General features: G+C 39.3%; 1 long non-coding RNA gene across 1 annotated transcript in view; it reads right to left on the bottom strand.

Annotated features, from left to right (window-relative positions):
* The window catches only part of LOC119696021, a 38,413-nt gene extending 24,553 nt beyond the window's left edge, over positions 1 to 13,860 (bottom strand). The window contains exons 1-2 of the long non-coding RNA XR_005255482.1: positions 13,764 to 13,860; positions 12,929 to 13,000 (exon numbers count right to left, since the gene is read on the bottom strand). This is a non-coding gene — a long non-coding RNA (uncharacterized LOC119696021). The remainder of the gene's footprint in view (positions 1 to 12,928; positions 13,001 to 13,763) is intronic.
* Between the last annotated feature and the right edge of the window lie 321 nt (positions 13,861 to 14,181).

Below are 14,181 nucleotides of genomic sequence, written 5' to 3' on the forward strand. Positions count from 1 at the left end.
ATGCCACAGTCACTTTAAGTAATTTTCATAATGTTGGGCACACCTTTATAATTTATAGAAGTTATGGCCTCTGCAGTATCTGCAAGTGAAGAGATAAAGGAAAGTAAGAGAAAATATCCTAGTGTAACAGCATTGCTAAAATTTTAGCCTAGATTTTCCCAACAACTTTCTCCTTTTAATCCTGGAACACAATTGAGGCTTTGTGATTTATCCTAACAGACCTGGCCTTCAGATATAGGGTACTTGTCTTACTTGTTCCAGAGAGATTGTATATCATTTTGATCAACTCTCAAAATTCCCTTCAGAGCCAAGAAAATGACATTTACTGAGTCATTGCCTATCAAATATTTATGAATCATATCACATTAAATAAAAATAGAAAAAAAAGAAACTGTGAGAGAAAATAATGTTAAGGTTCATTTCCCTCTGTTTAATTCCCATCTTAAATGAGATCTTTGAACATCTGCTTAAATACAATTAATGATTTTTCTTCCACACGAAACAAGCCCATTTCAAAACGTTTGCAAGATGTTGCATGTGCAGCATATGGGATGTTGAGATGTGCAAGGCAAAACTGATGACTAACACTGTAGGCATTATTTATTAACTTTAATTCATACTATCTCATATCCTCCTGTCAGCTCACTCCTCCTCCTCCTTTTTTATTATTACAGATGAATGAAAACTGATGCTTCTGCATTCTTTTTAAACCATTAAAATATGTTAATTATTTACAGTAAGGTATCAGAATGAACAACGACACTCTGTCCCTGAAGCTTTCAGCATCCTGTTGCAGCAGTTTCTTTGCTTCAGCATAGTTTAAAGAAAAATGCAAGAAATTATTCTGAAGAAGAAAACCCCACACTTCTCTTCAGAATTTTACAATTACAAGTTAATAATAGGGCATTCTTCTGAAACAATGTTACACTTGTACATTCTACTGTTAGGTGTCCAAATGTGTTTTCAAAAGCTGTTTTTTCTCAAGATAAAAAAAGACAGGAAATTAGAAAGGATGAGCTTATGCTTCCTGGTGGCAACTGAGGGCACTTGCATGCCCTAGGCCAAGTCAGGAGCTCTCATTACCTGGGATTCCATAACCTGATCCCAAGGCAATATCTTTACTCTAAAAGCACAAAGGATTAATATTTTTAAAATGGAAAAAAAAAAAAAGTAGTCACAGTGCTTTAATATTTTAAAAAAGAGCAAGGCATTGCTGGCTTCACTTGCAGTGAGGAAGATCCAGCTTCAGCTTTGTTCATTGTCGATGGGAATTTAAATCCATTGCCTGCATCTGCCCTGGGAGAGATGTCAGACAGTGGTCAGAAGTATTTATTACCTCTCACTCCTCTTGAAAATGTGTGATAGTGAGCAAAGGCTTGGTTGTTCAAAGTGCCAGAGAAAGAAAAGTGTATGGGGCTGGCAGTGGCCCTGCAGCCCCCCTGGGTGTCAGGGTGAGCAGGTGTGGCACTGCAGACTGTTCTAGAGGGGCTGCCGGCAGCACTTTAGCCCTCTCATGTGTGTGTCCAGCCTTTCGGTAACAGGACAGCACAGTGAAGTGGCCATGACTCCATCAACAAAGAGCAACAGTACCTCCTGCTCTCAGGGCAACTGAGGTTTATATGCAAACTGAATTAAGTGGAGTTTTTCAAGCCTGCATGATTCCCCAGGCCAGATTCAGCTATCACTGTGTAAATACAATCTGTGCACTCATTCCCCATAACAGACATATATTACATGTGTGAGAACCTCAAGACTAAGCCTTTAAGGCTTAGACTTTTTGTAGATCACAGCTACTAATTATCACTGTTTAATTTCAATGGATCAATATATCCTTTTATGAACGAAAAAGTAGGGAAAACAACCAGCTCTTCTGTTTTTAATGACTTCTAGTCATTCTAAAGGACTGCTTTTTTTCTCTTTCTCACAGCAAAATAAATGGATTTTTTTTAGAATTGAAAGTGATGTATCAACTTTTTGATGCAGTATGATTGGTTCTTGTCAGGGCTGGCTGCTGACATGATCTTCTTTAAAAGTGCATAGTACAAGTTGTTAGCATCATACAACAAAGGTAAATGAGGATGTACTATATCACCTTACAATTATATGGCAAGTGCTGAGGGATAGGATTTATGTCTGTAAGGCACTAGATGCAACAAAGAAATCAAAAACAGACCATCTGTGTCTCTAACAGAGGAATCATGGATTGAATCCTGCAGCTTTAAAAGCATAATTATATGCAGATGTAACAAAATCAGTTTAATAGCAATTTTTAAAAAATGTTGTGGAAAATTCTGATTTGAAGGGATAGAAATTAAAGCTAGGAGATGTTATTTTGGGGTAAAGCTATTTTGTGTTGCCTGTTGTAATTCTGGGAAGGAATTCCTATCCCAGCCACCTACTTTGTGAGCAACTTGAGGTACATCTCCAGCTGCAAAGGACATGGCCATATATCTTAGAGTGATAGATGCATGAAACCAGGAGAACTGGGGTCCTGATTTGGAAAGAAAGGCCCTCACATTTCCAAGCCAGTGAATTTCAGCAAGGTTGTGTTCTCCAGTGCCCCGAGCTGTGCTGCGAGTGGAGCAGCAGACACATCCAGACACATCCCTGCCCACACGTGCCACTGAGCAGGATGCACCACACATCTCCCAGCCTCAGCTACCTCTGCCCACTTGCAAAGGGACAAAGTACAGCTTGGCTTTGGAGAACAGCTTTCCAAAGCTTCAGTCTTGTGTTTTGCATGAGCCTGAACCAAATGAGAATTTTGAGGAATCAAAGTATCAGGGGGCATAATTTCCAAAAGGAGATAAATGCCACTTTGATATCCTAAGTATATATTGTACGTATTTGCAGCAAGAGCTGGACATAGATGTGGTTAAAAACTCTAGAGGAAGATGCCATGACAATATTTTCAGGCCAGTAAAATACAGGAAATATCAGAAATGTTTGGGGGACTCAGGATGATGAGATTAGCACATTAGTTTTATCTATTTGTAGAATTCGGAGAATTTAGAACGGACTTTGTAGAGCTTCTTGGGGAAAACCAAACCTCTAAACCTCAGGAAATCCCACTGTAGGTTCTCATGAGCTGGGCTGCCAGGGCTGTCTGGCAGGAGAGAGTTATTATACATCTGGGAAGAGCATGTGATTGTTTCCAACTTCCTTCATAAAAACAACTAAAAATCATTCACTTCACTAAATGATTAGGAAACAAAACAGCTTCAACTATGAAATTCTTCCTTCTCATTGCTTTCTTATACTAAATTTTGAGTAAATTTAACTATAATTTTTGAGAAATAATTTAGGGAAATTATAGCTATTCCTTACACAACCCTTCCTTAAACAGAGTGCCCTTGAGAAAACGTATTGTCCAGAAACTGGAGCAAATATGTATAGCATTATAATAAAAATTTAATTTTTAGCTGAATAAATCAATTTTAGAATAATACATATCTGTGAATAATAATTTCATCAGCAGATACTGATAAACTCCTTCAAACTTCTGTCAGTGTAGCATGCTTGTAGTCTGGTCAATCAATTTGTTTGTTTCTTTTTTTATGGACAGCTGTTACCAGCTAACAGAAAATCAAAAGGTGCCTTTTTGATGATTTCATTTGGTTTAGGCTTGTTTTTCACCAGGATAGCTTCCTCAAATTCAGTACCAAAATGACCACAATCGTCTGGTCTTGTGATCACTGCACATTTTTTATCACCTTTAGTCACTTTCGACTACATGGATGAGAAGAAATAAGGGATGTTCTTCTGCAGTTTTTGGATGAGTCTTGTCAGGACAATGGATCAAAATCTCTAAAGGTTTAAAAATATATTCTACTGATTGCTTAGTGTCTATCATCATATCAGTTATGTCAAGCTGAACTTTCCCTATGAAGTCACCTATGGAGATGTAGATCCCAAATAGCCATCAATGTCCTGTTCAGAAAAGCACTCTGAAATAAGTTAAATGTGGAAAATGAAGGCAAATGAAGTATTCATGCACTGAGAGCAAAGACACTCAATGGCCCCAAAGATTTTTTAGCTCCATTCATTTGCTTCTCCTGCTCCTTTTTTGTGTGAAGTTTCCTGGTATCTGTGAGATCTTATTGGGATTCTTTGTCAGTAAGAATTCACTACAGCAAGGAAGTATTGCAAAATCTGTTCTCCTTCTGGGGGAAAGTGAAAAGGAGGGTGTTTGAGCCTGTGTGTTGGGAGCAAAGGGCAGGGAGGGAAAGGGAAATCACCACTTGCAAAATATCCGGAATTCAGATTTCCTCTTTCGCAACTTCTCTCTTCAAGTTTATTATGTTATTCCATGTCTGTACAGTTTTTTGTCATTGTTATTTTCATTGGACTTCTTTTCAATGTAAATTTTTCTTTAAAGTTATGAAGATCACGTGCCAAATTTTGAATAAAGACAATAGATCCTGGAGCCACTGGATGCTTTACACTAGCTGAAGATCTTGGGTTCAGGTTGCCCTCACTGTTCCACTAAAGCAAGTTTATTTCATTTGGTGGGATTCCCATGTTTCCAGCCAGGCACTGAATTCTCATGTGCTGAAGCAGAACTTAGGGGTCTGAAGGGCAGTGGGGATATTTCACAAGCAGGGTTGCAATTTGCACAAGCCACTCTCACTTTTTGTTCTGGCAATGTTCTCAGGTAATGTCACTGGGCAGGCATTCCTCCCCAGAGAACTGGGAATTGCTATCCTGAAGCTTGTGGGGGCATAGTAAAATTCAGCAGTCATACCTCAACAACTTAGCTGCACAATTTTAAGAGGTTTAAAAATCTAATTGAAGAGATTGTTCAGTTCCTAAAGAAGAAATGGCTCAATAACTTCAGGGTTAATAGAGGGTTTGCCACTGGAAGAATGTATGAATGAACGTGACAAAGCCAGAGTGGCATAATTTAGACCAAGGGAAGGGCAAAAACAATAATGAAAGAGGGAACTTTTCCAAAAGATATACTGGGTTGATGACTATAAGGATTACAGTTGTATTTTCTAGAAAATTGGCATGAGCAGCAGCCTTTGTGCATGTTTCCCCACACTGCTCCTTGGCCTTTGTGAACCTCTGCTCCCTGCAGAAAAGGTGTGCCAGCTGATCTTCTGGGGAACCTGACTAACCTGTTCATGCATTGGCTCTCAACAGCTGCTTTTTGCAACTCAGGTACAGTTGAAGATCGCAATGTTGTTTAAAAACACTACTTTTGAAACTAATTAATTTGAAAAAAAACCAAAAGTGTATGAGCTTTGCTTTCTCTATTACCATCAGCACATTCAGTCTCAGGAAACCTATTACTTTGCATGCAGAATAAATTCTTTTTCTTCATCAGCTCTTCTAAAATGTCATCACTAGTCTTATCAGGAAAGTGGTCCTACAGGTCCATTTTAAACAAACAAAACATACTTGAGCTACATCACATCTTTTATGCATATGCTGCATTTGTGTACTCTTACACTGCCTATTACTTACTTACTCTGCCTATTACTCTTTGCTTAGAAGCCCGTGTAAAAAACTAATTTAAGACTAGTAACTACAAGGGGCAGATATTTACTCTTTTTTCTGTGTGAAGGAGGATCAATTGCTTTGAGCAGTCCATGAAACAGCTCCATATTACCGATTCCTCTGTTAGAATATCCACTTCCATTCCTCAGTTTCATAGTAAAGGCAATCAAATATTGTAGTGAGGATTTCAGTATTTGGCTGTACTTCAATGTTTTGATTTTTGTTTTTGTTTTTTACTGCTTCACAGGGATTTCTGAATAGCTGAACTTTGTATCTTTTAAAAGTCCATTTTTAAATTACATTTGTGTTCAGCTACAAAGACAAATTCATATCTACAAGAATTTCAAGTAGAGTAGTTTGGAAAATGACCACAACCATTTGAATAGAGCCATTTTGTATTCATCCACTTATTAAGCCTTTCTAGCACCTGGCCTAGTTTTTAGTATCACAATTAATTTACTATAAAATGTCAGAGAGACATGGAGCTGAGTCTTCCATTGTAATGTCTTTAATGAATAGAAGCTTCTTGACAAAACTCAGGCCTGGTTCCTTCAGAGATCCTTATTGTTTCAGCAGATACATTTTGAGTTTTAAATAAACCTTAAACAGAAGATTTAGGCAACAAATATAACCCCATTTTAAAGCCTCAAATGTGGCAAAAATTGTTTGCATTTTATTTGATCCTACAAAGTCAAGAGTTACAATTATCCTGAGTCAGGTTATAATAATCCTGATTTTATATATCAGCCTGTAATCCTGTGCCAGGTTTGTAGGTTCCTGGTGCTGCCATTCTCAGCATGCTCCCCTGCAGGCAGATGCTCTTTGCTCCAATGGCAGCTCTGATAAACTATTCAAGCTTTCCTCACAGTTCTGTTATTTCAGCTCTTAGAAAGAATGTAACATTGTGAACTAAAACACTTCATTGCACACAGGATGACCTTGTTAAATTCTTCTGAACCTTTGCTCTCTTGAGATTCTCGAAAAGATTTTTGTTTTTCAGATGTTGCAAGACACAAAGTCTAGTGTATTTTTTCTGCTTCTCATCTCTCTTTCTTTGCAGCTTTTCTGCTTACAGCTACTAATTTGTATAAATATCATGACACACTTTATAGTGGCTACACTGGTCCAATTTTCTATAGCCTATTACAACTGGAAAAAGCTCTCCAATTTCTGTTGTGCATCTTTTTTAACAAAAAGCACCCAAACCAAACAGTGTGTTAAACAGACATATCACAACCTTGACCCTTGATAATATTTCATCTCCATATCTATCAGATGTCAACTGATTGAAAGGATCTTTACTACCTTCCTCACATTTGATCTCATCTCATCTCTTATCTAGATGGTAAGTTGCAGTGGGTGTTTTGTTCTACTTTAGGCTGTAATCTTCATACTTCAGAACAGTCTTATTCATTTCCTCAAGTTTTCCAGGGATAACTAAATCAGTGGAACACTCAAAAGAAAATTTTATTTATGAAAATGTGCATTTTAGGGTAGAGAAGGAATATTAGTGAAATTTTGTCAAATTTGGCAGCATCATCCAAAAATAAAAAGATATTTTAATTTTGTTTTCACAATCATAAAATGATTACCCCTTCTCTCTAAGTAATAGTACACTAAATTTTTGGGACCAAGATAAGTTGGCAAACACAGTTCAGTCTCTGAGAATGGAGTTCTAAATATATTTAATATGAGCTAATGATAATAGGTCATATAAACAAAGGCAAAAGAAATGTAATTCAGGTCCCTGAGGCACTCTTCTGAGCAGCCAGAGCCCTAAGTATTGCTTTTTACATGCAAATTTTATGTGCTGAAATCAGTAGCTGCAGTAGCCATAATCTAAAAGGGGCAGCTGAAAAAACATCACCAGTACTTATTTCCAGCTCTCTGTTTAAAACCAGATTTGCTAAGTTGGAGGACGAGTGGGATTCATCACCTCCCTGCAGAGGCCCCCTTGGTTCCTTCCAAATACTCCCTTCTGCCCCCCATGAGCCGTTTGCCCAGCAGCACAGCAGGCACCTGCAGGTGCACAGAAAACACCCTGGCCAAGGCAGCCCCACAGGCTGTGAGATGTAGGATATTCCTCTCAGGCGCAGAAAAACAGGTTGAGCCCTGTGGGTCTATTGACAGGCTGGATATCCTTAGGCAGCCTCCAGTTCCAGGAAAGATTGGAGCAGGTGTTTCTGGCCTGCTGTCGTGTTTTCAAAGAATGCCTGTAGGCATATCCCCAGCAGGTACTGCTGTGGTCTGCATCCCACAGTGAGGAAGGTCTTGGACTGTACAGCCACTTTGGACACCAGGGGTTGATGTATAGCATGGTGGGATGACCTGGCACCTTCCTGCTCTGGGCCAGCTCTGGGCAGCTCTCTCTTCAAAACACACAGAGATTTTTGTGTCGACATCCTGATGCAGCTCATTCTTGCTGTAAACACCAGGTGTTGAACCTGGGAGATTAGACTGTACGCCAAGAACACTGTATCTAAGCTAGGGATGCTTGTGTTCTGTTTTGAATTTCACCTTTACCTTTTATATTGATCTTAGCTCAGGATACCCAAGACATAGATTGAGATTGTCATGACTAATTTAAACATAATCATTCAATTGGTTGTGTTTTCACACCACACAGAGACACGAACAAAATGAATATACCGCCTATTGATGAAGTTCCCTATAATTTTGTAATTCATGAAGCAATTTACTATATATTGTTTATACCTAGATACCAGCTACACCTAGATGACAAGCAATTTTGAGGTTATCAGAGAAACACTGAAAAAAGTGGAGTGAGTGAATTCAAAGATATTCATTGACTTCCTGATTAATTAAAGCTTACTGATACATCTTCTTGCAAATGAATCAAATCCCTTGTTAAGGATTAGCTTTTACCTGACACTTTAACAACAACAAATCCATTGTGCACTTTGACATTATAACTAGATATGTAAGATATTAACATTCTGACTGTGTACATAATTTCTAGTAAAAAAAAAGCAAACTTTAAATCAAAGAATAAAATTGCTTTTAAAAAAATGTGATAAGCAGTGTTTTTTTCCAGCACCAGAGTATTCTCAGTGACAGCATCATTCTCTTTTTTTCATAACTTCATAAAGAAGTTTTTAAAAACTTCTTTAGGAATTGAAGACAGTAGTGAAACTGGAATAGACTCAGACTGTGACTTTAGCACAAATTTCAGTCCCTGGTGAAACTTGATTTTGCTTTATTTATTTGCATACACAAGAAAAAAGAGACAGTATTTGCTGAGGCATGCCACTCCAGAAATTCCAGCAAGGGACATCATAAAAACAGGATCTAAACCAGCTGTTTGATAGCCACACACAGAAACCTAAAGTCACCCTACTTTCTCCAAGCATATTCTTATCGTCCAAAGGCAGAGATATTTGTGACAACTTTGTAGTTATAGTCCAGCAAGATTCCTGTGGGCATGCAAATTTGGAAATGGGACACTGAGAGAATGGTAGAAGTAGGATGTGTGCCCACCTAGCAAGACATTTTGAGAGCTGGTTTTCCCCTAAGCCTCATAGCATATGTCTAGAGAACACATCACAGACAAGAGCTTTCTTTGGCCAAGAGTAAGAAAAATATTTGGGCCCCATGTTTCTCTGCTTCAACAGTGTAACCTGTAGTCCCTTCCCTCACCTCTTCACCTCCTTAGTCATGGTCCCCTTTGTCCCTTCTATTTGCCCAATGTGGGCGGCACAGGCAGAAGCTACAAATGTTACGGAGCACTGGAGGAAGCTCAAGGGACACTGGCAAATCTGCAAGGAGAGGACAGGACAGAGCAGAGACCAAGACAACCACCCCTGCATCTTTCAGGGGGAAACTGCAGGAGGTCTCTTTGGGGGTCAGGGAGGAATTTCCTCCTCCAATCTGCTTTGTGCCCATCACTGCCTCCAAGCTTTTCTTGCAGGTGGCACTGAGCTGTGGTCTTCCCGAACAGAAAGGCAGAATGATAAAACCACAGAATATCTTGAGCTGGAAGAGAGCCATTAGGGTCAGCAAGTCCAACTCCCTGTTTCTCACAGGACTAGATGAAACTAGGAGTTTCACTGAAAGCATTTTCCAGACGCTCCTTGGATTCTAACAGGCTTGATATCGTGACTGCTTCCCTGGGGAGGCTGTTCCAGGTACTAGTCCTCCAGTGAAGAACCTTTTTCTAATAGCTATCCTGAACTTTCCAGTGCAGCTTCATTCCACTTGGTTGTGTTCTGCAGCTCACCCTCAGGGAGAGGAGATCAGCACCTCCAATACCCCCTCAAGAGGAAGGTGTATCCTGCTGTGAAGTGCCCCCTCAGCCTTCTCCAAGTTGAACAAGCCAACTGATCTTGGCCTCTCCTCATTAAGTCTTGCCCTTGAGACCTCTCTCCATGTGGGTGACCCTCCTCTGGTTATACTTCAATAGTTTGATGTCTGTCCTCTAATATGGCACCCAAAAATACATTTGCTCCTGCTGAAATTTATATGGTTGGCAACTCCCCAGCTCTTTAGGCTATATAGATCTCTCTATAAGGCCTCTTTATCCTAAAAGGAGTCCTCAGCTCCTCCTCATTTAGAAATGTCAGCAAAGTTACTTAACTTTTTTCTACCTAAGTAGAAAGTTACTTAATGTACATTTGACTTCTCTGTCCTGATCATTTGCAAAAACACTAAAGAGCACCAGCCCTAACACTGAGCCCTGGGCCACCCACTGGTGCCTGTCCACCAGCCTGATATAACCCCGCTTACCATAACACCATCACTCTGTTCTCCCAACATTTTATGGACATGTCTAGCCATATGCAGGACAGTTTGTCCAGAAGGCTACTATGAGAGATAGGAGAGAAAATTTTGCTAAGTTCAAGACCTCAGAACTACAGGTTTAACTTTAAATTAAATGGCTGATCCTTGTCATAAAAGGAAATTAAGTTGGTTAAGCAGGAATTCCTACTCATGAACCTGTGCTGGCTATGACCAAAGGCTGTCTTGTCTCTCAAGTGTTTTTCACTAACTCCCAGAATAATATTCTGTATAGTTTCACCAGGCACAGAAGTGAGACTGTCAGGCTTGTAATTAACAGGATCTTCCCTCTTAACCTTCTTGAAAGTAAGGAAAACATTTGATAGTTTTCAGTCAACTATGTGCTATCTAGGCTCTAAAGGCCATTGCAAAATAATGTAGGGAGGTCCTCTAACGAAGGAAGTCTGACCTTTTATAGTGATCTGTAATGAAGTCCTGACCTTTTAGTACCCTGAGATGAGCACCATCAGAGCCCACAGACCAATGTGCTCCAGCTGGAGCGGGGTGAAGGTATCTGCTTCACATAGGACCAACAAAAAATTGTCTGAAGATACTGAAAGTCCTAGTAATAGGATTGCAATTGTTCACACAGGTTGTGTTGCTGTTGACAGGGATGGGAACATTAGACATGTCTCTTCAATGTTGTAAAAAGAATTTCCGCACCTGAGTAACAGCTGTGGCTATTCTGATTGTGGTACTATTGCAGACTTGGGACAATGTGTGTCACAGGAGCAGCTGAAGACCTCATATAGGCAAATATTGAGGCTGCAGATGGGAACAGAGGAGAGTCTGGGATGAGTAGGATGTGTCCCTTCTGGCTCTCCATCAGCTGATGGAGATCACAGATTGTGCACAGGGTGGGCCTCTAAATGTGCAAGAAAAATAAAAAGGTTAAGCTTTAGTAAACTCCTTTAACAATAAATGAACTCCCTTATTCCCAGTTCTGGCAATTTAACAAGAACTTGAAAGCCTCTATTTCCATTTGAGAAGGATTAGGGAGAGGCAGAGTTTGTTCATTCTTAGTTCTCCTAATTTTTTGGGATAACAGAATTTTCTTGCATTTTCATTGACACATACCAAGTTTAGAATGTGTCTTTATACCTCCCTTAACCTGTTTCATACTAATTGATGGAAAAGGTTGCTTAAGAATACCTTGAATGTTTATGAACAAAGATTCTAAGGTCCATACTGGTAACTGGAAGTATATTTAACTGTAGCTTCAGGGCATATTGTGTTTTGCTACACTTTGTTTTCTGAGTGTTTTAGTTTTACTGGATGTGTGTAATAAAAATGCCTCTATGACACCTCTTCCACTTCACTTACACAGAACAGATTTTTCTCTGTTATTGGGACATTTGGGGTAAAATAGATAATTATTTTTCATTCATATACAATATTCATTCTTAATATAGTGCCATCCTTAATAGTCCGTGTGCCAAAATCAGGCATCAGTGATTTTATGATTGTTTCATCAAAGGTAAGTTTACTTTGAATTAAAGTGAATTAAAGTACAGTGTGTGCCCTTCCTCACAGTTATCTGTTCAGCTAGTCATTTTCTATTGGCTTGCTTTGATTATGAGACACATTTAAAGTGCATTATTTGAATTGCTTTTGTGTTATTGATATGAGGTCAGATGCACATGTAGCCAAAATAGGAGTCATATAACTGAAAATATTCATTATTATTTCTGCATCATCAGAGCCAAGAACAGGTCCCACCTCATTTCAGCTGATCCCAGTTAATTTTATTTTTTCTGAAAGTATATCTACATGAGGAAAACCTGTAATGAACAAACAGCCTTCAAACACAGAAAATATTAAGCAAATAACTGGATTTATCAAAAGGCAGAGACAATCATAATGTTTTGTTTAGTTCTCATATTGATTTTTTTTCCACTTGAATTAGCATAGTTGATATTGTCTCATAATCCATAATATGGTTTATTTAATGCAAGTGCTCTCTAAGAGATAGAGTGTCAGGAAGAGACTGCAAATGTAATCTCATAGATTGGGGCTAAGAATGATCTTAATCTAATTGGGTCCTAAGTCTCTTCTCCTGTAGCTAAAGAAAAGGCACCATAATATTGCTTTATTTGATTGCAAGGTCTTTGGAATCTTCCTCTATGTTTGTATCCTGTCTAGTGCCATGGAGACTTCTCCTCAGTTGAGGCCTGTGGGCACTGCTGCAATATAGAAAAATGAGAAGAAGGGGAGTGAAATGACATAGGAAGTTTCTATAGACATTCTGTGTGCAAAGGTAATGTTCTCTGTTTCTAGCAAAAAAAAATAAAAATCCAGGTGGGAATATAGACATTTCCTCAGAAAAATTTAGTGCAGCGGAGTAACCATCCTTATGGCTGGTCTTGCTTTAGGACTGAACTAAAACAAAATTAGTCTGATAAGCTTGCTTGTAGCTGAGGACAATCCAGGAACATATTTATGGTGTGAGCTTGCCCTTTAGTCTAAAAATCAATAAACAACCATCATGAGAAACAGCAGAGTCAAGATGGGTTTAAAGGCTGGAATTTATTGAAACAATGTTTCCTCATACTTAGCACTAAATTTTCTCCTCTGAACATTCATGTAATTTCCTTGTTGGACACAATGAGAATTGGTCTCAAAAAAACCCCACCTGTCTCATCCTCTTGTACTGTTTGGCAGTCCCCTGCAGAGCCAAACCTCGTGGACACAGGGAAACATTCATCTGCAAGGGATAAAGCAAACGGGACTACAGTGAATTTGTTCAATAACTTTGAATGGGGGAACTAGAGCCCTGTGAAGAAGGTTCAAGATGCCAAAATAGAATGCTTGGAAATATACTTGTCAGCGCCATACTTTTGCTCCTGGATTTCCTGTGCAGCTCTGCCTGAGCCCTAAGAGCACCATCGGTCAGAGACCTGAGCCAAGCATGGTGAGATGGCACAGCCAAGCAGCAAGGCTTCCGCTTCCAGAGTGCCCTTGACACCAAACTGAGTACCTCTCCGAATGAAGATCCCATGGGAAAAGAAACATTTGACTGCTCTAAGCAGTCTCCGATAATCTTTGCAGGCAAACCCCACCACCAACTTTATTGAAACATCCCTTGCATTTCACAGTCTGCTCCCTCCAGGAGGCCTGATGGAGCTCTCCCAAATCCACAGTGGGTGTGGGGCTGACTGCTTTAAAATTGGATTTTTTTTCACCCATCGACTTGCACTTCGATCCACACAGCAGGATGCCCTCCACTTTATTTTGTGTCATCTGTGGGTGGATTTGCAACCTTCTCAGGTTGCAAATCACCTTTTGCCCAAACAAATAAATAGTTCAATCATATTTATCACAGGACCTTGTGCAGAGCAAAAAAGAGACAAATTATTTTCCTTACACAGAGGCCCTCCAAATGCAAAGGCAATGTTACAGAGTCGTCCTCTGACACCTAGTTTACATTTTCATACCATGGGGTAAACATTCTCCTCCTTTCCACGCACCTGTTGGGTAGGGAGTCGATGTTCGATTTCCTCTTCACAGCCAAGAAAGTTGGCGCAGCTGGTATGAGACAGTGCAGCACAGTTCTCAGCGGTTTTGGGAGAGTAAAAAATTGCAGTTGTAGAAATGTTTCTTGGCAGGGAGCTCTGCAGAACATTTAGTCCAACCTCCTGCTCTAAGTAGGACTGTTTCCAGCCCAGGATCAACTATAAAGACTGAATAACCACTGAGATTAGGAAAAATTCTTCAAAATGTTATAAGACATCAACAGTCTATCATTTTGGACTACTGGGGTTTTCCCCCTAAATAACAGATATTTGTTTTAAAAATGCAGTGGAAAAAAAAAAATCACTCTTTATTTTGCTACCATGCCTCAGAGAATTTATTAAATGTTATTATATAGTAGATTAAACTCTGTTT

This window comes from Motacilla alba, chromosome Z, assembly GCF_015832195.1.
Source record: "Motacilla alba alba isolate MOTALB_02 chromosome Z, Motacilla_alba_V1.0_pri, whole genome shotgun sequence".
NCBI classification, from domain to species: Eukaryota; Metazoa; Chordata; class Aves; order Passeriformes; family Motacillidae; genus Motacilla; species Motacilla alba.